The sequence below is a fragment of the Amblyomma mixtum genome, chromosome 2 (assembly GCF_055824585.1).
Source record: "Amblyomma mixtum isolate Tamu chromosome 2, ASM5582458v1, whole genome shotgun sequence".
Lineage (NCBI taxonomy): Eukaryota > Metazoa > Arthropoda > Arachnida > Ixodida > Ixodidae > Amblyomma > Amblyomma mixtum.
This window is the reverse complement of record NC_143013.1, coordinates 5,728,802-5,753,963: the sequence shown is the minus strand read 5'-3', so window position 1 is coordinate 5,753,963 and position 25,162 is coordinate 5,728,802. Positions and strand designations below refer to the sequence as shown.

Sequence of the window (25,162 nt, the reverse complement as noted above, 5' to 3'; positions counted from 1 at the left end):
AGCTCTTTCTGTAGCTCACAAGCAAGCGCATTTTTCGTAAGCCTGTTGAGGCGGTTTCGTATTGTCAGCAAGTCGGACTTGCAAAGCAGCTCTTGGTAGTGACCGCTGTTTCTCGCACACGCTACTCCATTTTGTTTCAGTATTTTTTCCTAGAGAAAGGGGGGGAGTGGAGGGGATGGCCATAACAGTAACAAAACATAAACATGGAAGGTGAAGTGAGCAAAATGAACTGGCGAAGACGTTATTTATGACGTTACTAGTCCTCTTCCCCCCCGAACGCAGGCCTGAGCAGCCTCGCCGGATCAGCCGGCAAAATCTACCGGGCTCCGAGGAGGTGCGGTGCTGCGGTGTGTATGCGTGCGCCTGTGTTTGTGCGTGTTCGTGCGTGAGCGCGCGTATATTTGTGGTGTGCTTTTGCGTGTGTATGTATGCGCGCGTGCCAGCAGGGAAGACTGTGTTTCGCCGAGGCCGAATCTCACGGCAGGGATCAAAGCGGGTGGCACCAGTGTTCGGGAATGGCCGCAGAGGTGAGGGGAACGTTGGGAAGAGAGGGGGGAGAATAGATGGCGCTGTTGTTGCTGCATGTGTAATATACAGCAGCCGCGCTGCTGGAAGGCATTAGAAAGTCATCTTTCATGCACCTCGCTGCGTCGGGAAGGGGGGAGAGCTTCCCGCAGAGGCCTGCTTCCAGCTTGGATGCTCGATCCCTGGCTTCCTTCGCTCACCTCTTCCTTTTTTCCCCACTTCTTCCGTTTTCCTTGATCCAGATGTTTCTTCTGCCCGTGGTCGTGTTTTTTTTTTATGTTATCGCGCAGTTCTCTTTCGTCAGAGCAGGCCAAGCTTTCGGTATTGTAATCTTGTCCTGGCTGCTCGCTCGCGGCATTCCCTTTCTTATTCGCTCGTTATTTGATATCAACCTACCTTTCTTCCCTACACGCCATCCCTAGCGCCCTCTGACGCCGTTCTTCCTCCACTCGCGTCGGCGCGCATAGCGCGAAGTTTGGTGACCTGACTCGCTGTATCTCCCTCCTCCGGTGACCCCCACCGGCTTCGGTCAGAGCATAGTATCACCGAGCCGTGCCTCATCGATCTGTTCTCTCGGTACTCGTGGATGCTCGCGTGGTAGACGTGTGGGGCTGCTGTCATCCAGAATTTTTTTTTTTGCGCCTCCGCAAGAAGCAGCGCAATTTTTCTGAGTGTTGACTGGAAATAGTTCTTTTTTTTTAATTTCGAGGTCTTTTTCGAGCCCACTTCTTTTTTTTTTTCACCGACAGCGATTATGGAAGAGTAATGTTATATAAATTGTGTGTGCGGAAGATTCTGCGACGTCTTATCGCTTTGTGCTAGTCGATTTGCTCCACGACTGGGATTCGAGATCAAAAATATTTTCGCTCATGTTCTGAGTTTTACGGCGAAATTTATATTACCCTAAAACCAGTGGTTAAACTGCTTCCTAAATTTGACAGTCAAGCAAGATCTGCGTGATTTCAACACGTTTCCCGTCAAACAGAAGCTTTTAGTCGAGACACAGGACTGACGTGTTCGTCGCTTTTGAAAAACCCACCAAATCGTGGTCACAAATGAAGTAATTAGTGATTGTAAAGGTGATTTTTTTAATCACAACGTGAGGCTTGTACAGACAAAGGTGCGTTCAATTCAGAAAGTTTTAGAGCGAGCCCGAAGAGTTCTGTGCTTGGTGAGGGGAATTTTTTGCGGGTTTAATAAGGCCCCGACTCGAGGCAACACTGGAAATATTGTTGGAATGGCATTTTTTTGGATTGTAAAACGTTTATTGCCAACAGTCTGAAGGGCATATAGGCCCCCCGCCTAAACGACGGCCAGAAGGTCTTGGCTCCTGGCGGCGTCTTCGGCCAGTTGGACGACTTTTGTTTGAGTCTCCGGATCGGAGCTGAGTAGGAGAGCCTCCCATTGTTCAAGTGACTTTATTTTTTGTCCCTCCAGGGGGGCAAAAGGGCATTTCCAGAGAATATGGTTGAGATCCGCTTTGGCCTTACATTGCTTACACTCGTTTGAATATTGTCCCGGATAATAACGACTACACATAACCGGGTTCGGAAACGTATAAGTTTGGAGACGGCGCCAAGAGGTGGCCTGACTCTTTGTCAATGATTTATCAGCAGCGGGGTACTTTGTTCGATTGAGCCTATAATGTTGTGTGATTTCTCTGTAACCTACAAGACGATCCCTGTCTGCGAAGCCCTCGGTATGGCCACTGGCTCGGAAAGCAAGACCTCGAGCCAGTTCGTGAGCTGCTTCATTTCCAGCCAGGGATGCGTGTGCAGGTGTCCAGACTATGCGAATTTTGCGGTCGTCCCTTGCGGTCCGCAGGATTCCGTTCGTCAGAGGGGAGACCCTCCCCTTGGCAAAGTTCATCACTGCTACCTTCATTGACCTTCATTGACGCACCCGTGCCCACTATTGCAAGTGCGATGGCGGCTTCTTCTGCAATTTCGGGACTGTCCGTCGTGATCGAAGCGCCGGCTCGGAGATATGTTTCGGCGCTAGCTACCGCTATCACCATTCTCCCCCTCCCGCAATTAGCTGCGTCCACGTAGGGCACGTCTTCTATCGGATAGTTTTTGAAACATTTGCCGAGGGCTTCAGCCCGTTTCTCTCTGCGATCCTTGTGGTGGACGGGATGCATGTTTTTCGGTAGTGGTGGGATCATCAGCCTATCGCGCACGCTCTTAAGCATGTCCACTTTCGGACCTCGCTGACTCTCGTAATTTATTCCTAGTTTCGCGAGGATTTGCCTGCCTGTAACGCTTCCCGACAGCCTTTCGTACTGCGAGACTGTCACGCCTTCCACAATTTCATCCAATGTGTTGTGAAGACCTAGTTCTAAAAGTTTTGCGGTGGGGGTCCGAATTGGTAAACCCAGCGCCTGCTTGACACTTCTGCGAATGATCCCTTCCAGCTTGTACTTCTCCGCTGCCTTGAGATTAAGGAAAGGAGCTACGTAAGCAATCTTACTTATTAGAAAGGCTTGAACTAATCTGATTAGATTCGTTTCTTTCATGCCATAGCGCCTATTTGCGATTCTGCGGATGAGCCGCATAGTCTGTTGCGCGCATATCTCCAACTTCTTTATTGCTTCTCCATTGAAACCGTTGTTTTGAATGTACAGCCCTAAGACTCTAATCCTGTCCACCGTCGGGATATCGAGTCCCTGAGCCTTAAGAGATATCCGCGGGGGATCCGACCGTGATTTCCTCTTTGGTTGGTAAAAAAGCATTTCCGATTTTTGCGGGGAGCACCTAAGCCCCCTATCATTTACATACTTTTCAACTTCTCCTATGGCCATTTGGAGAGTCTCCTCTATTTGACCGTCAGTTCCTTTGCCAATCCACATAGTAATGTCATCCGCATACATGCAATGACTGAGACCTTCAATCGCTGCTAGTTTGCTAGGAAGCCCGATCATGGCCACGTTGAAAAGAAGCGGGGACAGTACAGATCCCTGCGGGGTCCCCTTGCTACCTAGCTCTATGTAGTCTGATTTACTTTCCCCGAAGTTAATTTGGGCCACTCTGTCGGAAAGGAAATTTTTAACATAGTTGTAGGTTTTCGGGCCTACTCCCAGGAGGCTGAGATTATCCAGGATCGCCTTGTGCGTGACGTTATCGAAAGCCTTCGCCAGGTCAAGACTCAGAATGACCTTCGCGTCCCGCGTTTGTGAGTCCAGAATTTCATGTTTTAGTTGCAGCATCACGTCCTGCGTTGAGAGATGAGACCTGAATCCCACCATGGAGATAGGATAAAGATGGTGGTCTTCCATGTAGTTGTTGAGACGTGTCTGCACTACATGCTCCATCAATTTCCCTGCACAGGAGGTTAGGGATATAGGCCTTAGATTCTCGATCGACAAAGGTTTCCCCGGTTTAGGAATAAGTACCACCTTAGCCGACTTCCACTGCTTAGGAATCTTACCCGCCTCCCAACATTTCTGCATGTAGGCAGTGAGTGCTGTTATAGAGTTGTCGTCGAGATTTCTGAGCAATTTGTTGCTTACCCCATCCGGTCCGGGCGCTGAATTAGTATTTAATCTAGCAAGCTCTGCTCGCACTTCGGATTCAGTAATGGGTTCGTCCAAGCGATCGTTGGGTATCCCACAGTAACCATGCAGAGGTACCTTCTCGGTGTCCCCTATGTACTTAGATCGAATCTCATCGAGCAGCTCTTGCTCTGTACCCTCATGTTTATGCTGGATCTTTTGGAGGTTTTGCCTCTGGGCCGTTTTACATCCGTCAGGGTCTAGGAGGTATCTGAGTAAACTCCATGTGCGAGCCAGACTTATATTCCCGTCCATTTTGTCGCATAGCGATTCCCAGTTTTGCCTAGAAAGTTTGAGCGCATATTCCTCTATCTCTTTGTTGTGCCTTGCTATCCTTCTGCGAAGGTTACGATTCCACTTTTGACTTTTAAGTCGCTTTTCCATACTGGTTTTGGCTTGCCACATATGGAGGAGGCGGGTGTCCATTGTTTCTAGGCCTGAGTCTTCCGCCACAGTCTGGGTCGCTTTACGAGCGTCCAATTGGAGCTGCCTTATCCACTCCTCAATGTCATCAATTTCTGTGGTGTTAGCGCTCTGTTCCCGGATTTTTCGGAAGGCGTCCCACTCAACAAGTGAGTGACGTCGGCCTGGGCGTTTATAGGGCCCAGCAGTAATTACCGTTTCCAAAATAAAGTGATCACTGCCTAAATTTTCTTGAGTGTTAACCCAGTTTGCGCTGCCGACGTTCTTAACGAGGGTGAGGTCCGGAGATGTGTCCGTACTGACGCTATTTCCCGTTCTAGTGGGAGACTGAGGGTCCGTAAGTAGGGTGAAGGCCCCTTGTTGCATATCGAGCCAGAGCTCTCTACCCTTGACACATACTCTCTGGTACCCCCAAGCAGCGTGATGGGCGTTGAAGTCCCCCATTACCACCACCGCTTGTTTGTTAGCAATGCGTAGAGTTTTTTGAAGAAGCGACCCGAAGCGAGTGTTTCTTTGTTTTGGACTGCTGTATATATTCAGCACAAATAGGCTGGTCTTAATTTTATTATTCGGAATGAGTTCTAGAAGAACGTGCTCTACGTGACTGATCCCCGTGTCATGCGCAATAGCCGTTATGTTTCTTTTGACGAGGGTGGTAACTCCCGCCTTCTCGCCAGAGGTATTAAAAGATTGATAGCCTGATAATTTTGCAATCCCCCCAGTTTCCTGAAGAGCGATCACGTCCGGGCAGTCTTTACCAATGAGGAGTTGTTGAAGAACTGCTCGCTTCCGGCGGTATCCCCGACAGTTCCACTGCCAGAGCGTATATCTATTGTCCTTATGTTGCCTGGCCATTTTGAAGTTGTTGAAGGGTTATCGTAATAGCGTCTGTCTTATTCTCTACGGCCTGCCGCCATGCATTCATAGCTAACAGCTCGTTTCCTAGCCTTTTGGTTTCTGTAGTGATTTCCTGAACAACGTTAAAAATGGACTGAATTTGTGCCTGAATTTTGTTATCTGTGGCCTGAACCTGGGCATCAATTTTGTCCTCTAGCCTCCTGCATACCTCTGCGAGCGTGAGCTCGGGCTGCGTGTTGTCACACGTCCTCTTTTTTGTAGGCGGGGGAAGCGATGGTGGCGCCACCGAGGCATCACTGACAGCGGCCGCCGCCTCCACCAGTGCAGGCGTTATCTTTGGTTGTTGAGTAAGCCGGGATTGGCCCATCTTCCGGAGTTCTGAATTTTCCTTCTCTAACTGTTCTGTTTTTTTAGTAAGTTTCCTTACGGTGTCAGTAAGGGTCTCAACCATCTTTCTCAATTGGAGGAGCTCATCTGCCCCCTTATCCGAATTATTTTGGGAGGATCGACCTACCCAGCTCACCTCTTTATGGTCGGCTGCCGTCTTGTTCTTGGCTGAAGACACCGACGGTGATCGCCCTCGGGAGCTCAAGCGGCCCCTGGACTGGGACCCGGTCCTGGAACCAGAGTGGGGCTTGGATCTTGAACGGCCCCTGGAGCCGGAACGGTCCCTAGAGCTGGAATGGCCCCGTGACCCGAGACGAGGGAAGGAAACCGAGCGGCCGCGATAGCCCTCTTCCTCCTTGGACCTTGGTCCTAGGTCGGCTCCTCCGGTTTGATGTATTGTCTGATGAATTTGCCGTCTTGTCGTGGGTCTTCTTCTCCCACTGGCGCTTTTTGAGTATGTAAGGAATCCTATACATCTCACGGCACTTTTTGTGTCCCAGTTCATGTCCCTTGCCACAAAGAGCACACTTAAGTTCACACGAGTGGTCTTGCGTTGGGTTGTCCATGCCACATCCTCGACATTTGACCACGCCTGCGTTCGGGCAGACATCGGCGCGATGTCCGAGCTGGCCACACTTGAAACACACTTCGTATTTTTTCTTATATAATAGGCACCGAAAGGGGGTGCTCGCGTAGTAGATCCAATATGGCACCTTTTCATCTGCGAAGAGCAGCAGAATAGAGCTCGAGTCTTTTCCTAATCTTCTAACCCCGACAATCTCAGGGTTGTACTTGTTGATCAGGTTCTCACGCACCCGTTCAATCGTGTGAGTCAGCGGAACTCCGTGAATAACTCCTTTGCCGTGTCCATCCGGCGTCACAAGATACGCAAACGTTGCAAGTTTTTCCGTCCCTAAAGTGAGATGCCCAATATTCATATACTTCCGCACTCGTTCAGAGCTGTCGGTGCCTACCAGAATGGTGTTTTGCTTCTGATTCAGAAGGACGATATCATCTCTTGCGTCAGCCGCCGCAATACCTGCCGCCGACTTCACGATGTCAGAGACCGTCTCAGTTTTGCATGCTGAGAGCGGTCGAAGTCCGCCTTGCGGTCTAATGACGACTTTATGTAGTCCGGGGGGAAGACGAACGTGCTGCGTTTCCACCGAACGCATTGCCATCTTCCTGCCCTCCGTCTTAGCTGAGTTGGCAGCCCCTCGCTGGCCATCTTGTTGTCTTCCTTCGTTCGGAACGCCATCCTGGCGTCCCCCTGCCTCATGGCTGTCGCTCTTACGAGCGCTGCGTTTTGATTTATCAATCGTAAACCATCCGGCTTGGATGGAAAAGTCCTCCGGCGATAGCGTCTCACCTTCAACCGTAACTTCCATGTCGGCCTCCGAGTGCAGTCCTGGGCCACAAGAGGCCGGTGACTTGCCTCGCCGGCACCCTACGGGCGTCGGCGGCCAGAGTCGACGTTAGGCTTAGCTTGGTCGTCAAGCTGGCGAACTGAAGATCGTGATGTGAGCACAAAAAGTCAGTTCACTTGCCGTGGATTTGTTATCCCGGTAGTCCTGCAGACTTCCGGCGTCGGTCCCCGCAAAAGTTTCTGAAGACGCAGACTTAAATCCGCAGAAAGCATCGAAAAACCGCGGAGGCGATGTGAGACGCGTCCGCTTGCCTCAGCCGCTCGTAGCGCCCTCTCTTGGAATGGCAGAAATTCTTGTCTGTGAAGATTTCCGGGCAGAAATTCTTGTCTGTGAAGATTTCCGGGCGGCCTTAGTCAGGAAAAAATGAAACAATATGAGCATCAAGGTTGCTGAAGATTTCGTGGCGAAGATTTCGTGCGTGCTCCTATGTCCTGAGGTGGTTTGCTGGCTTTACTGAGGAAAATGTAAGCGGGTACCCAATGCGCTTTGCCGCACTGGAAATGAGTCGTATCACTTTTCGTAAAAGGCGCGCGGCTGAAAGTAAGAATTCACATGCAGAGATATATTGGGAATTTATTTGCCAAGCGCTTGGAATACCCGCGTGCTCTTTGTCGTGATAACTTCCTGTCTTCATGGACTTCATAATATCGTGATCTAACATTACAGACTTAATGCTTCTTCTGAGGTCAAGATTTTTTTCCTGTTACAAGACGAAATGGTGAACAATTGATTGCTTGTTTAATGCAGCACAGAACACATGTCGCATCAAATACCAAACAGCAATGAGCATGAGATATTGCATGCTTGACACATTGTTGATAAGGCGTTCTGCATGTGAAAAGCAGTCCCTGCAAGACTGACGATGGAACTTGCTCTGTTTCTCTGAAGCGACGCATCCAGCGCATCAGTTCGACAGCAGAAGATGACTGCATGTTTATACTGGCTTCTTTCCCACGCAGCGGAATATATGGACGCGGAAACTTCTGGAATTGTACTTCCGCCGAAATGTGATCTAAATGGTAAGGCCCATAGGTGTAGGTGACGTTTCTCAAGCGTGGCTTTTCAATGGGCCACCAAATAATGACACTTCCACCCCGAATAAACCTGCTGCACTTTTTTTTTCTTTTTCGGTCTCGGATTCATGACGTGCCGATGTATATACCCAAAAGCCCAAATATATACATATGCAGTTGAACGTCGCCATAACGAAGTTCAAGGCGCCCGGCGATTACTTCGTTATTGCCCGTATTGGCCGAGCTTCCAAAGGGAATCGCATTCCTTCGTTATATCCATTATTCGTTATAAACCGGTTCGTTATAACGAGGTTCAAACTATACAGATAAAAGTACCTGAGAACCATAACGACGAATATCATCCTGAGCTGCGTACACTTCAACAACTGGTCCGCATCGTCCAAAGAACCCCACGCGCGCTCTTTTTGGCTCTTAATCTCTTCATATGGTGTTGCGAACAGAAACCGTTTTTTTCTGGTTTTATCTCTCAATATTAGAGAGATTTGTCACGCACGCTTTAATCCGCTTTTTTGAGGACGGACCAAACAGAGCTCTCGAGTGGTAATCTCTCGGGGACTTGCAACGATTAAAAGAGCGGTCGTCCATCCTAATAACCTGAAAGACAGCTAAGCGTAAAGACGAAAAGATAGCAGGCATGGAGATATAGGGTGAGGCAGAGAGGATAAAGGGGGCTGTTTAAACGAAAGCCGTTTGTCAGTGTTTGAAGAGCCATATTGGAAAAACACTGGAGGATGTAGTAGCGATGGTTAGAGTGCGCGAGGGCGCTTTGATTATGCGAGGGATATGTTCGATAAGTTGTAGGTAGTAAAAGGGAAAGACTGAGAAGAAAAGTCACTGAGTAAAGACTTAGAGAGCAGAGTCTAGTTTCGAAACGCATCGTCGGAAATGAGTTTCGAGGTGATCTCCTCTTAACGACCTGAGTCTTCATATACTGCTTCGAAAGAAAGATTAAAACTGCGCATACTGCTGTTGCGCTTCGTGAGTAAGGGCTTGGGCAAGAATCATTTAAAGCTGTGCGAAGGTTCTGTTATGTTTTCCGGTTTTTAACTCTTCTTGTAGTTCGCGGTTTAGGGTGCGGGACAAACATTAGGTTACGCGTGGATATGAACTCGATTGACCTTTAATAGGTGTGCGGGAGAGGTTGAGGCAAGGTTATTAGGCTTACCGCAGTCAGATACTATACAGTATATCTATAATAGGCATCACGTACTCTGGCATGTCCAAAAGGCTTAGCATAGTGCTTGAGACAATGGCTGGAAGCGAGCAAAGGGACCTAGGCAATAGAAACGCGATAATTATTAATCAGAAATTATGAAGTGTGCACAGCTTACTGGCTTTCATTGGAGGAGAGACGCGTAAAAAAGTTTAATCCTTCCATGCACTGCAATGTAAGCCACTGGTTTCCGCGGCAGTTCTAACAACTCGTTGCGAGCCCAGGAAAAACTTTATAGGCAAAAATTGCTACGCATCGGATAGTCAAGCCCTTCCCGTCAATACATTCATGGCTGTGCCTTGCGAAATTCCACAGATGCTTCGCAATTGCTGTCAAAAACGAACCCCATTGGTTTTTTATGGTAGTCTTAACTGCTCTGTGCGGGAGCAGAATATAGTTTAAAAGCAAAAGTTTGCTGCGCGTCGAAAGTTTAGAACAGTCCCATAAATATGTTCCTAACAGTTTCTAACAATATTTCAAAACTGCCTCGCAATCAAAAGCGATCTCCAAGAACGCTGGATTTGTTCATGTGGCTTGGCTAAGCTGGAACGCTGGGAGGGGAGTTCGGTCACTGAGTAGTATTTTGTATGTTTTTTGAACAATTTAGGTAAATATACCGCCCTGTATTTTCATTTTACAGGCCTCAGTTTCTTAACACACCACTGTCCTAACAAAGAAACGTATATGTTCCGACCATTTCTACGTTCAGACGTGCTTTGGAGCTCATCTTTCAAGAGCATGTTTCAGCCATGCCACCCGGGGATTTCACAAACGCAGCCCCGATGAAGTAATCGAAGCTGACAGAAGCCAAAAATTACGTTACTTTGACGTGGTTGTTTCTGTACTAGGCCCTCTGAAAACTTTCTTCATTCTAAGCTTATTACTGAAGGTTTTATTTTTTTCCTTTCTATCCTAATTATGGACTTATATCTTTGCTTGCTATCTGAGATGGAATAGAAGAAAAATTCTCGCGATCGTGGTTGGAGGAAAAAGCAGTTTCGATGCAACATTAACGTACGAAAATGGAAGGTAGTGCCCGCACTTCCAGTTTGAAATGATCGAAGATAGTATGTAACGGGACTCTGCTTCCAATACCCGATGTAACTATTTTAGGAACATAACGCAGGTATTGCACGCGTAATTTGGCTGTATTAAAAAGGTATTCACGCAATTCCCTTTTCTTCATTTTTTTTCTTTTTTCTCCTTTACCTTAGCATAAATCACTGCTATGGACATGAACACACAATTACATGCAGTCCCTGAAACAGGATGTACAGCCTCCGTAAAAGGTATACAGTCCAAAGGGTTTGCTGGCGAGGTCTACAGCTTGCCTCGTTATGCATCCTCAAGAGACCGTAATCTCTCGGAAGAGGAACGGCTTCGCGTCCTCAATCCTACAAAGCTTTGGACTGCTAGATGTGTGTGCTAGGGAGCCCTGCTAAGCAGCTTAGAAGCAAACCCCTTGGGCTGCATGCTTCTAACGGGAGCTGTGCGTGATACCAATGTCTTAATTTATTTTAATTCGACACAACTAAAAAAAAATGTATTTTTTCATAAAATTCGCCCATTGGCCGGAGGGAACTGACGTCCCTAAACCGGTTGATTCCCATTGGCTGAAACGAAATGACGTCGCCATACAACCCTGCTGAAAAAAATTCTATGATGCAATAACCTCATAGATCATTCATCATCGAATATCATACAATCTGTATGACATATCATACAATCTGTATGATATATCATACGAATTGTATGATATATCATACAGATTGTATGATATATCATACAGATTGTATGATATGTCATACAGATTGTATTATATTCTATGATTAATGATCTATAATTTTATTGCATCATATAACTTTTTTTCAGCAGGGAAGAAGTGATGTCATTTCCGGTAAAGGCATCGTCAGCTTTTAATGCTATCGCATCGCTAACGCATAAGGAAATTAGGTGTCCTTGTGAATCTTTTGATGCTTCAAAGTGCATGGAAAATGTAGTTTTGGGTTCCTAATGAAAAATGAGAAAGTCAGAGCCTGTATGTGGCGTGTTACCGCTCGAGATGAAAAATAAAGAGACGAAGGCTGTCTACGGCATTCCACTGCGCCTTACTCCAGTAAGAAAGAGAGAACGTGCTTATATCGAAGGAAAGCGTATAGAAAGAAAACAATGATAACAAGCTTGCTTGTGCGCTCGAAGTATAGACTCCAGAGGTACTGCGAGAAAGAAGCGAACATAATTAAATAGACAGAAGGGAAGAACGTGTTTGGGCGCAAGTAAGAATATAAAGCGCGAGTTGAAATCTCAATTTCACGTGGGTCCCTAATTTCCGGGCTAGATCCAGCCAAATGACTTCGGCTTCTTTCACCGTTCAGGTCTACGCGACGTTTTTGTCTTTACCAAAACGACAGAGAGCAACGAACGTCGCCTGGGATTATAGTAGTGTACGTCACCGCCATCGTTGCGACGAAGACAGAGTTTGCGTGCAGTTAGCGGAAGAGAGAACGTCAGCTTCGAATGCATTCCACCCGAACTTTTCTCAAAGATGCCCCCCCCCCCCCCCCCAAAAAAAAAAGAAGATATAAATAACTGGTATTGGCTCACAGAAGTTTCGACATATGAAGCCCGAATACGCGGTAATTTCTTGGGGCACCTCTTGTGTTGAAATATTCTCTGTTTCAGTAGTTTCTATATTTTCTCTCTTCCGCATTTTTTTTTTTTTAGAGCTCGGAATCTTTTCTACGTTGTTCTGTGGCCTGAGGGGGAAAGGATAGGACAGAAGAAAGTCGGACGTGTACGGTGCCCGTGACAGATCCTTATCTACGCATTTTCTTGCGCAACAAAACCCTAGTTTCGTGGAATGAACATTGGAGGCTTGGTATGCGACACAGTACCCCGAAACGTCTAAGAAACGCCTTGCCGAGAAAAATAAAAGAGGTGGATATGCTCTACCACCACCTGACACTTTTTTTTTGTTCGATGATGTGGGTGCGAACCATTATTTCCTCCTCCGTCCCCTTTATTTTTAAGTTTTTTAGAGAAAAGGAAGCCTACAGCGTCGCTCCGAATTTTGAACATGTGGAGAATTGAACGCACCTGTTTCTTTCGAGAGAGAGAAAAAAAGAAAGCTGACGAAGCTCGTGCAATATTCGCGGATACATGTCTTTGGTATTTTTTTTTTTCCTGCGGACTATTGGTGCTTGTTTATCCCGCTACGATAACCACACAACCGACATGTGCGCTCCAAACGCACGCATATTTAACCTGGGAAAGCAAGGTTTTTTTTTCCCTTCTATAGACGTGGCCCGCATTTTTCGATGACCGAGCTCTCGTCATGCCAGATTGGCACGCATATCTCATCGCAAAACTGCGATCGCTTAGTACCGCTACAACCGGGCACCCACGCAGCTAAGGTATCTGGAAAGGCGTCTTACATATAAAAGAGTGCGCTTTCAAGTACGAACGTGCGACGAATAATTTCACGGGAAACTACCCACCAGAATCAGCGTGAGCTTGGTGAAGCGAGTGAACTATTGAGCCTTCGAACGCCTGCTCAGAGATGTTGTATAGGCGCCACCTTACGGGCGTCCGAAGCGCCAAACTGTAAACAGATGGTACGAAATGTTCAGTAAACTTTTCTTTCCGATTTTGCCCCGAAGCCTTTTGGCGCGTACGCTGGTTTGCGAATAGACTCCTCGCGTCAGAGCTGGCTGAAAGAGAGGGGCGTCTTTCGGAAATCACCGTCGCAATCGCATTACTTCCTGCTTGAGCCGCTTTGGAAAAAAAAGCTGCAGCCGGCTGCCTGCAGATGGGGCGAGTCTCACGGAGATTTTCAAAGGCAACCAGCAATTGGCTGGCAGCTCTCGCTTCTTGAGCCGCGCTTGTCGTATAATGCGGGCTTCTCTGGGACGCAGCCGTCAGCGAACCTCGTAGTCGGCTAGAAGCGAAGTCGAGCGTGAACCGGTTGAAATGAGAGCAGCTATGGAGGCTAATATGCCGTATTTCTAGCAGCATACGACACCGCGTGAGTGAAATCAGGCTGCTTTGACGCAAGTTGCTTCCCCCGAAGGCAGTAGCCGTCCCACACTGGACCTTCTTCAATGCTTGTCAGTTATAAACAACCGATACGCGAATAATGATATCTCAACGTCGTCTGGTCAGTAAAGCTCCGCTGTGCCAGTGGCGCGAAAACTCTTCGACGAGAGAGAAAAAGCTGAAATTGTAAAAGGTAAATATATTCTCATCTTTCAGCGATTCCTGGGGTACAGGATGCTGGTGGCATCATTTTACAGAAAAAGACGCTTGTTCTGTTTTGTAGGCCTGATTTTTCTTTTTAACTGCGTGAGTCGTGCGAAGAAAAGAGGCCCGTTCGCTTCTTACTCTACAAGTATTTTTTTTTTCCGCAAAGCATCCCACGCAAGAGTCGGTGAAGCAGCGAAAAGATGAACGGCCGCCAAAAAAGGCGAGCTTTTTGGCCAAGAGTCACGTCTGAAGGATTCATCGAAGACCTTTGTCTAAATTTGCCTCAGCTTCGCGGTGCCTTCGGTTCTTCGCCTTGCCGACCACATCTCCTTTTTTTCCCTCTCTCTTCTAGTTGCGCGCTCGTTCGGAGTTGTTTATGTAGCTTCCGATTGCCTCAACCTCTTCGCGGACTTTTCCTGTATAAGCCTCCGCTGTCGTTCGATGCCTGCATGTCCGGGCCCCACACTTTTGTATTCTTTCTTGGCTGGCCGTTTGCGAGCTCTCAATCTGGGCAACAAAATTCCCCGGAGGGTTCGGCGGCATCTCTTCAGACCTACCCTTCTTCTAGTAGCTCCTGTCCCTTCCTCCACTTCTACCCAGTTCTTCCCTTTTTCCCCTTTTCGGCAACCTTTGTCGCCAAACCAAAGGGGAATCAATGGCTTCGGCGGAAGGAGCACTTCTTCCCCGTTTCCCTGTCTTCGAGCACCTACCTCTCACTCCTGCACTACTACTGCTCGCTTCTGTCGCGATGTCCGGGGACAAAGTCTCCGCGTCTCTTTTTTTTTCTTCTGCCTGTTCTTCCCTTTCCCACCTTTCCCGTTTCCAGCGCAGAAAGTATCGTAGCCTAGTTTCCCTCGCCGCAGCCCCAGTAACTCTTTCTCCTTTTCACCAACGGTGTTGAGAAGGCTTCTTGAGTAGGCTGCTGCTTCTTCCTTTTTTCCCTACTCGCGTCTCTAGTGATTCCTTATACTCGGCAAGCTTTCCACTATGCATCGTCTGCTTTGTGCGTGCAACTCGGCTCTTTCGTCTGCTCTTTCAGTCCTTTCGCTCTTGCGCCTCCTATGGCGAGGTGGCTGAACGCGAGAGAGCGCGCCTGTTTATCGCGTCCCTTTTTCTGCCCTCCTATTCCCCTTTCGTCGTGAGCCGCCGTGTTTGGAATTTTTATGTTTGGAGCTAGTGCGTTATTTTGTTCGTTATACGGAGGGGGCGGGTGGCGTGGGTAACTGTACGCTGTCGGCTTCTGACTCCCACGTCTGTGGGGAAACCGTTCGGTGGCAGTGCCTACGGACCAGAATACCCTCGCTGGAAACGGGCGGGAGTGTCCCAAGCCGGCTAAAGATGCCTTGGGGAGTTACTCAGTTAAGTGCATTTCCCAGATGAGAATGAACGACCTGCAGTCGCCATCTTGCTTGCGCTGTTTGCGCTGCTTGTTTTGTCGTTCACGTTGGCGCGCTTAGTCCAGGCCTCGTATCTTCTAATGCAGTTGTGGGCGTTCTCTTTCCCCCCTTTATTCGTCTCCCCTTTTGTTACGCAAACTCTACGCACCCGCCTGGCCACCCGTCTTTTGTTTCGCACGTCGCGTAGCTGTGTGTGTCCTTGTACGAGAATCTAGCCGGGTCGAATCTTTTCTTGTCTTGTGTTGCACAGTGTCTCGGTCTCGACGGAACGGCTACATTGTCTAGAAGTTGGCCTGCCTTGCCAACCTTGATTACTGGCGCCTTTACTTGTGCAACTGTCGGCTTTACTTTCGCACGGCGGCGTTTTGTTCGCGGTTCGGCCGAATGATGCTATATGTTTGGGCGTCGAAAGCGAATGCTCCTAGATGGAAAACGGAGTGTTGAAATCACAGATGAGATACTTTAGGAGTAGCGCCGTCTCTATGTGATTGTGATTGAAAGAGAGTGAACTTTTTTCACTGCCGTTGGTCATACCATCAAATCGAAGTTCAATAACACAGGGTTCGTCAGGGTTCGTTTTCGTCGAAGGTTTCGTTTTTCGGGTTTCATCTTACTTTTTGTTGTGGATTCGGGCCAGTCAAAGCAAGACAAGCGTTCGTTTACAAGAAGCTCCTTGATTATGTTTCATGTTGTCCGTTGTTAATTAGTTGAAAAGAAAATCGTATCGCTGCAGTCTCATAGCCGAGTAATTCTGCTGCCACGTCGTACTGAATCACAGTGCATTGCATTACACTGCGTCTCTGTACATCATACCGTACCACACCACGCAACACTGCATGCCGTTACATTGTATTACTCATTCATTTCATGACACAGCACCAGCACTACTGGCACCATTCACTGTAAATCCACAGCGGTTATTTTTAAAACCTCAAAACTCAGCCTACCCTCTTTAATGAAAGCAAGCTCGCTATGGCTAAGTAAGAGAGGATTACATACATGCATGAAAATTTGTTTTCCTTCAAATGCCAACAGAGAGCGATGAAAGTGCACATGCAGCCCGCGTTGTAGGTCAGGGACGCTTTCTGACCAAAAGTCGGTTGCGTGGAGATAGCTCAAACGGACTTAGAGAAGTGCCGGGTTTGTTATAAGAGGGTGCATCTTACTCATGTCCCGGGTATTGGAGCCGCAAAATGGGCAACGACACTCATACGGAACGCAGTGCTGCTGAGCGTACAAAGTTGAAACCGGTGGCCTAAGCGCAGCACTGACGTGAAGCCTACTCTCAGTTAGTGAACCCATCAAAGAAGTCCGAACGTCATGCAGATGTTAGGGCTCGTCCGGTGCGTCAGACTTTGCCTTTTCTGGTAGCCTGAGTAGGCAATGCGGTGAACAGACGATTGTTAGAGCCGGCATGCTCCTGCCCTCTATAAGAAGGTGGTCGCCGGCGCATTCGCAGATGCCACACTGGGCTCATGTGCGCATGCACACTTGGCGGCCGGTGGAAGCGTTGTACAGTAGTTGTCCATGTTAACGCTCTGCTGAAATCCTCTAATGGCTCCTCTGAACGACAAGGAGAGAGTTACGAGAATATACATCGTTGATGAAGTATCCTGTGCGGGTTGTGGGGTCTTCAGCGAAACATGCTCCAGAGACGCCGGAAATTTGTGCTTTTGACTGGCGAAGGACAGTACCATGAGGCTGTTTCAGGGGCTTAGTACTAATCTGTCAACTCTACTAGGTGCTACGAAGTGTAGACTGTTTTATGAATGATGTAGGTCATCGTGATAATTAGCCACAGTTGCACGACAAAGGTCCTTCTCCTCTAATATTCAGTCAGCTCTAACCTGCGCAAGCTACGGCCACTTTACACCAGCGCTTTTTCTAAACTCGTTTCTTTACGAGACTTTCTGTTTTCTCCTCCTACTTTTACCTCCTTCTCTTTGGGAAGCCCACTCTATCAGAGTCCCCGCTCTATGTGTTCTCCGCATTAGATGTGCCACCAAATTCCACTTTCTCTTCTTGACCGAGCTATAGGATATAATCACCGCAAGTTCTTCTTTGCATACTTGGTGGAATGAGCCGGTTTCCGTGTAATTTATGCGCCCAGATTACTCGCTCAGGCACATGCGCGCGCTCGCACACACACACACAGGTACGTATGTGCATGCACGCTTGCAAAGTGGGCCGGACATCATTGAAGCACTCGAGCAATAGTTTCTTTTTTGAATGGTACATTGAGAGAAATCACAAAATGAACAAGGGAAGGGAAAACCGCAGGTTGCTTGAGCCAAAACGTTTCGACAAGGGGACTTGTCTTCGCCAGACGAAGACAAGTCCCCTTGTCGAAACGTTTTGGCTCAAGCAACCTGAGGTTTTCCCCTCCCTGGTTCATTTTGTGATCGCCAAGGACCATCTACCACACCCTCTCTCTACCATGGACATTGAGAGAAAGTTTATACAGAAGTTTCTGTTGTCAGAAACTGCACCGATGCCTCCTTTGCTGCATCTGGGCGTGTTGCGTCACAGCAGTGGTAGCAGAGGTAGGACGGTATTGCGAGCCCGCTGTTCCAGTTGGTATTGAAAGTGAGGTCATCTCTCCCGTTACGAAACAGGGCAATGAATGTAGCGGGCGTGGCACGGCTTCAACACCGACGGGGCAGTTTCCAACTCGCATCCTATCAGCTTAGCGAGCTTCGAGGCAATGGATGTATGTGGAAAATGAGTGCTGAAGTCCAGGGTTTGGCGACTTCTTATGACAGGAACCTCCGACTGTTGGTACAAAGAAATCAGAAATAACGCCTGTAAACAAGACTTTATTGTTAGCCTCGAGCAGAGCTGGGAAGACATTGCCTTCTGCTTTATTATAAGGCTGAAAAGAGATTCCATCTTCAGCCCATCCATGATGCGCGTGACTTGGCCAAGCAATAGCTGCCAGATGTTCAGCCAACAGCGAAGGGAAACTTGGAGTCACATTTTGTAGTTGGTCATTTGCCGATCTATTTCTTTCGTGTACTTTGAGAGATTCCGGCCGAGACGTCACTATTGACATATGGCTAGAAATGAAGTTCGGCATTGCCCTCTGGTACTTTTGCTGTGATGCCAGCTCTGGTATCACATGTGTGATTGATCAATGAAAAACTGTCCCGAAAGACGCGGGTTCGATCCCGGCCGCGGCGGCTAGAATTTCTTTGGAGGAGAAATTCTAGAGGCCCGTGTACTGTGCGATGTCAGTGCACGTTAAAGAACCCCAGGTGGTCGAAATTTCCGGAGTCCTCCACTACGGCGTCTCTCATAGCCTTAGTCGCTTTGGGACGTTAAACCCCATAAAACCAAAACCAAAAACCAACCATCAATGAAAAAGAGGGTAAATATTTGAACGGGAAAAGAAGGTCTGCAATACGCAGATCCTGAACGCCGTCAGTTGCGCCATATGCAGGCGATGAGATGAAAGTATCTGCACCACATTTCTGGACTGTATACGTGGGTGGGACAGTTTCGAAGGAATTGAGAGAAAGGAAGAGAGAGAGATAAAAAATTTACTTCGTCAAAAAGGAGCTGCCTTAGTCGCCGGCGTAATAGATGCCGATGTCGATTAAGAATAAGGCGAGGTCTCGCTAAGAGATAGGATGACATGAACCATTGGGCCGTGAGGGCATGGAGCATGGAACATCACTCGAGAAATATATTCACTTCGTTTATTGCAAGCACACTACAGAAGCGCCCTCTACAACACCTAACCATGCCACTCTCCAGTAGATTGTCATGCGACCCACTGTAATTGTTGAACAGTGGTTGCTTTCAACTTCAGCAAATTTCACACAGTCGAGAGAAATTACTCTTTAAATAATTGTCTTTTTTGAGTGTCCGACCACTGCGCTGATTTGATCCCTGCGGATAATTGCACAACCCCGTACTGCGCCGTACTATGAGATGCGCCTGTTTGGTGTGCCGAGTGCGATTTGTCCCCTTTCCAGTGATACTGGCGTGATTTACTGACGATCAATAAGTGAAGTATAGGCAGTGATTTTTGAAACCCGAACTCTAGCGCAACAACTCAGTAAATTTTTAAGGTTTATGCCACATAAAGGGACAGAGGCACTAGATAAACAATGCCACTTAACCCAATGCTTTCCAGCGCAACAAATTCCTATGCATTTGTAGAAATTCTTGGGCTGGGGCAAACAAGAGCCTAAAAAGAAATAAATTCTCGAAAGACAAACGAAACTGAAAATAGGACAGCGATGCATAAGATAAAGAATAATCGATTATTATTGTCTTTAATTTAATTTCGGTAGCATTTATCGAATTTTCTCTTGAGTGTGCCCCATATCACCGCGGTAGAGCCATAGGTCGAGGCAGCGGGCTTTCGAGGGTCATTTTCATATTCACGCTTAAACTCAGTTATCCTGACCCTTAAAAGGTTAAGCACCTTATTGACAAGACGCTCAGACATCGAAAGGTAGCAGCAGCATTTTAAACGCAGCCGTGTTTTTCATTCGCTTTCATTCACCATTTTCTTTCCGTTTGTGCACGTTGGTGTTTTTTTTTTATTACAAGAAATAGCGCATCGAAAATAGCCAAATAATCTCGCCACTGCTTCCTTTCTTTGTGCAACTCTGACGCGAAGAATACTTGAGATTCTCTGTGCGGCAACGAGCCTCTCAATTCCCTAGCCTTGTCTGCTTAATGTGAAACCACCTTTTCTTGCCAAGGAGCGCCTAATATATGCTGCAGTTTTCTTGTGTTCTTAACGAGCGTGATGACCGCTGTCTGGAATATTTAATAAGCAGCTAACCAAACGTACGGCTATTCACCACTGCCTTCTTTTTTTACTCATTTTTAACAAAGAAACATTCTTTGATTGACTTCATGAAATGTAAGCTCTTGAGTCTGTTATTTAGCCTATCACAACCGCTTTTATAGGCTTTGCTGGTGTCGCAATGTTCTGGCTTATCTTGCAACTTCATTAGATCTCGATCAAGCCGTGCGCTCACTCAGTTTACTGGTTCTAGTAGACCGTCCACAACTCGCTTTTTCATGATTTCGAGTCTACTTAACCTTGACTCCCTCTGACCTCCGGCTTGATATCGCCTTGTTTTCATTAGTGGAGTCCTACGGTAGCTGAACAAAAACTTCCTTCTTAAAGCAGGCATAGGCCCAGCGGCCGTCTGAAACGATAGACTGTGACCATGTCTCTGGTTCGACGATGCGAGCCAAAAGAGAGCGTGTCGACATCTTTGCCGCGGTGCCACTCTAGCCTCGTTTACCCTATTGTTTCCACGGCTGCTGACGAAACATCCTCCTCGTTCATCGTCATTGAAAGCCCCCTGCCGGTTTTAAGAAGATTGGAGAATCACATTAGCCTAAGCCCCTTGGTCAATGTCGTCGCATGTTTCGCTTCTAAAGTTGTTTCTGCTTGGTTTTGCTTATTTTGTTTTTAGTACAAGACGTTTTCTGGCTTGTTGAAAGAATATTAGCCTGATTTCTGTGCACGGCTTTCACTGAGCTAAGGAAGGAGAAACATCTGCCGCTTGTGCAAGCGCATTAACTTTCCTCGGTTGACTCTGCTGACGGGCAGATTTGGAACTTGTCCCTCTAATAAAAGACAATATAATAGCAATGCACCGGGTCGTAATAATAAAGAAATGGCACCGCAGCTGAAGCTGCAGGGATTCTTCTCTTTTTTTTTCTCGCAGAATAGGTATTCATAGCATGTTTTTCGATACACGACCAAAAAGCAGAATATAGTCCCATCGCACTTTGTCCTAGATGTCTGCGGAGCGGAAGGCTTGATAAGACGCTTTGTATGGGTTCCAGGTTATTTGAAGGTGATCGTTTTAGGCATAAACTGACAGGAATAAAGAACTTAGTCGCACAATGTTTCTGCGAATCCATTCAAAACGCATTTCAGCATAGCTTGCCTTTTAATTTCTTTTGTCCTCTGTTGTCACGCTGTACAGAAAGCAAGCCACCATGGACACAGAAAGTGCCTGAAACACAATTCAGCATAGCTTGCTTTTTATTTCCTTGATCATCCGTTTTCATGCTGCACAAAAAGCAAGGCACCTTGGAAACAGAAACGGCCTCTTTGTCCCAAATGAGCTGCGAAGCAATGGATTACCGTCACCCAGCTTCACTCTGTACATTCCATTTATGTCTGCTCCCATGCCTTTTGCATTCGTTTACTATTTTCGTTGACTTTCGTTGACTATATTTTCCAAGATTTGCTTGCTTAGTTTGGCGCTGGCATGTTCAAGAGTTATAAAAATTAAGTACCCGCAAAATTCCATGGCACTAAAAGATGACCGGGTTTATGCGCACGTTTTGCGAGCGATTCACTGCTTTGAGCAACAGCGGCTGAATGCTTCGCATAGTGTACAGTGGTGAGCAGCCTTGTCTAGAGCGCTCGGGCGGTGCACTTCCTTGCAAACAAATCCAGATTTTGTGGCAGCCTCTGGGGTCCAGCTGCAACGCTTGCACGGAAGAAGCGCCAGATAGCCTCGTAAACAAAGCAGGCACGAAAACTTTGCCCTGTAATGAGGGGCTGCTCTCCAATTTCGGTTTTTGTTACCAAGTGCGCACTGCTCAAGCGCTCTAGACAAGGCTGCTCACCACTGTACGTAACTGCGTAGTACTCAACACGTGCTTTGATCGCTGAACGAAGGCAAACGCAAGCGAGGCGTCGGGTGATAATGAATAAAGTGCACTCGTTTAAGCTTGGGTGACGGGGCGAAACACGCAGCAAGCCCAGCGGAGAAGTGGAAAGTTTCCCTGGGCACTCAGCCAGGTGAGTCGCCCGAACAACGAGAACTTCGTGGGCGTTATTTGCTCGGATAGCTGCTAACAAGGATGAATGAGATCCTCCGGAAAAGAGCAATGGGGAACAAAATGGTTGTCAGAGCGTTTGTTGTCAATTATTTTTTTTTCTTCGAAAGCGAAAGATTATTACTGCAGTTCACGTGAAATGACACATTTGGAGAACAAAAAAGAAAACGAAAGAGCTTCGTGAATATATATTTGTCTCAATTTTTCTCCTAATTTGTTCTGTTCCTTTAACGGCTAATGCTCCGTAAAATTTATGGCTTTATTTGTTTTGTTCCACTGTTGCATTTTTTCTTGGGGCTCTAGCTAGTTTGAGTAATGAAAAAATGTGTGATCTGTTGACGGCCTGATAGGCGCTAACGGCTTCAAAGAACTCTTCCGCCGGATAATTGCGGACAGCGTAGACGTAAACTATGCGAACGTTACGGGAGGAAACGCATTAGAAGCAAGCAAGTAGCCTCGTACACAGAGCAAAAGCTGTAGGTGTTTTTCTTGGGATAAAAGCAGGCCCACCTTTTAAGGCGAAAGCCTTTAATGCCTCATACTGTCGTGACCCAGATGTGTTAGCAAATGTGTCCGCGTTTGGGTTGCATGCCTTATATGGGCATATGCCAATCAATAGCCAATCGATACTTAATCGGGTACAATCGAAAGACACCGGAACATTATATTCAGGGATTTCATGATTATATCATTGTACTTAATGACTAATTGGTAATTAGTAGTAGTCAAGTGGCTTGTGGAGCAGTGCACTCCAGCTGTATCTTAACTAACACTAATTAATCAGTGTGCTAGGTAAGGTCACGTTGACTAAGACTAACCATGCATTAACTAGTATCACGAAATGTGCAAGTCATGCTTACCTATCGTTAACCATCAATAATAGATGTTTCTATACATTTAATAGACAATGTGTCGAACATTCTAGAGAGTTCCATCACTTGACAGGTGAGTGACAGGACATGATGGATGGCATTAGAACAATGGCAAAGACCAAGTATCCTAATTAACCTTTCTAGTCAGACCACATAAATAAATAAAACCGAGGAGGAAACTGGTCGAGTTCGGGACTCGAACCAGGGTCTCGCTAAGCACTCCGCCATGCCAGCTCGATGGTTTGGAACAAACAAAGGCGCGTCTAGCTAATACGGCATCTTCGTTCACTTCCATCTTCCTCCCTTCCCTTACAGCGAGGTTCAGGTGTCCACCGAGATATGCGAGAGAGGTACATTTCCTTTCCTCAAAAACCGATTTACCGTCGAGCAAGGTAGTAGTAGTAGAAAACTTTTATTGAGATCTTTTAAGAGATTCGCGGATTCGAAGCCTCCGTCGTCTTTCGTGGCGCCGGCGACTTGAGGCTTCTCTTCAGCAAGGTTGGGCCCCTAGTCCAGGGCTCCACTGAGTCGCGCTGCATCAGTAGCGTGCCGCACTAAGGCCCTTTGGGCCGCGAGCTCGCTGCTGGTGAGCCGGCTCTCCCATTGCTCCGCACTCGGGAATTCGTGTTGGTGGAATGCTTTATTTCGTTCGCACTCCCATGTTATGTGGTATAGTGTGGGTGTGTCGCCGCACCAGGGGCAGTTTGCTCTGTATTGTGTTGGTGACATCTTGTTATAGACGTACAAGTTGGGGAAGGAGTTTGTTTGTAGCCTACGCCAGCCGACTGCTTCCTCCCTCGTGAGGGCTTTGTGTGGTGGTGGGTACTTGAATCTAGTCCCCCTGTATAGTTGTAATGTCTCTGTGTATCCCCCCTCGCATGCTAGTAGCTGAAGCTCCAGAACATCTGACATGCCTGCTCGGTATGTAAGCCCTCGAGCTAGGCTGTCTGCTCTTTCGTTCCCCGGTACGCCTGCGTGGCCTGGGACCCAGATTATGTGTTGTATGGGTGTCTTCTCAGCAGAGGCTGCTGCCCCACTGATTATCCTGAGGGCCATGCCGCTAATTCTGCCCTTCGTATAGTTTTTACACGTGTCTTTCGAGTCTGTTAAGATGTTTAGGGATCGGCCTTTCCTATAGCCTTCTGCTACCGCCAGCGCGACGGCAATTTCCTCGGCCTCCGTTATGCCCACGACCTCCACTGAGGCGCATGTGGCCATGTCTCCTGTGCTATTAACTACCACCGTAGCGGCTAAGCGCTTCCCTGCATGTACGTACATGGAGGCGTCCGTATAGACTGTGTTCTCTGATCGGCCTAGCCTCCTTTCTATCTGCTCGGCCCTTGCTTTTCGTCTGTCCTCGTGTAGGTTAGGATCCATGTTTTTAGGCAGGGGTCCTACATTAAAGGTCTTTCTAACGTCGTCCGGTACGTCCGCGTATCTGTCTATCAGTCCGCACGTGTTCCGACCCAACCTTCTCAGGAGCGCCCTTCCCGTAGAGGAGCCTCTGAGTCTGGTGAGTTGTGCCCCCAATTTAGCCTCGGCAAGCACATCGAAGGTACTGCTGATTCCGAGTTGGAGTAGCTTCTCGTTTGATGCGTTTCTGGGCAGGTGTAGAGCAATCTTGTATGCCTTCCTGAGAATACAGTCGGCTTGCTCTCGCTCCGCCTTTGTTGTTGCGTGGTAGGGCAAGGAGTACATAACTCTGCTAACGATTAGGCTGTTGACGAGTTTGAGGGTATCTTCTTCTTTCATCCCGTACCTTCTCTGAGAGACTCTACTGATCATTCTGCCAACCTGCTCCGCGGCTCTTCTCAGCAGGCTGATGGTATGGCTGCATTTTCGGCTGCTCTGCAGCCACATGCCTAGGATTCGTACCATGTTCTGTTCTTGGATCAGTTGCCCCTCTAGAACTACTTCCAGCGAGGCTTTGGTAGGATTTCTTCCGATCCTGATGATTTCCGACTTCTCCGTCGAACATCTGAGGCCTCTCTCCCTGACGTAGGTCTCTACGCAGGTCGCAGCTTCTTGTAGTCTGTCTTGCTTCTCCCCTAACGATCCTTGGGTGACCCACACCGTGATGTCGTCGGCATACATCGCGTGTTGGATGCCCGGGATTTCCTTGAGTCGTCTTGCTAGCCCGATCATCGCCATATTGAACAGGACGGGCGATATCACGGAGCCTTGGGGTGTTCCTTTGCAAGGCGTGGTGAAGACGTCGCTTCTCAGCTCGCCTAGTCCCACGGTCGCTGTTCTGTCGCTCAGGAAGGCCTTGATGTAGTCGTGGGTTCTTCCCCCGCAGTTGGTGTTGTTGATGCCTTCCATGATGGCGGCGTGGCTCACGTTGTCGAAGGCTCCCTTTATGTCAAGGGCCATGACAACGTTTTCGCCACTTCTCGGCATTTTCTC

At 47.7% G+C, this 25,162-nt stretch overlaps 1 protein-coding gene across 2 annotated transcripts in view; it reads left to right on the top strand.

Annotated features, from left to right (window-relative positions):
* Nucleotides 1-25,162, top strand: part of LOC149358287 (glutamate receptor ionotropic, kainate 2) — a 372,085-nt gene that overhangs the window by 71,951 nt on the left and 274,972 nt on the right. The window lies entirely within an intron of this gene.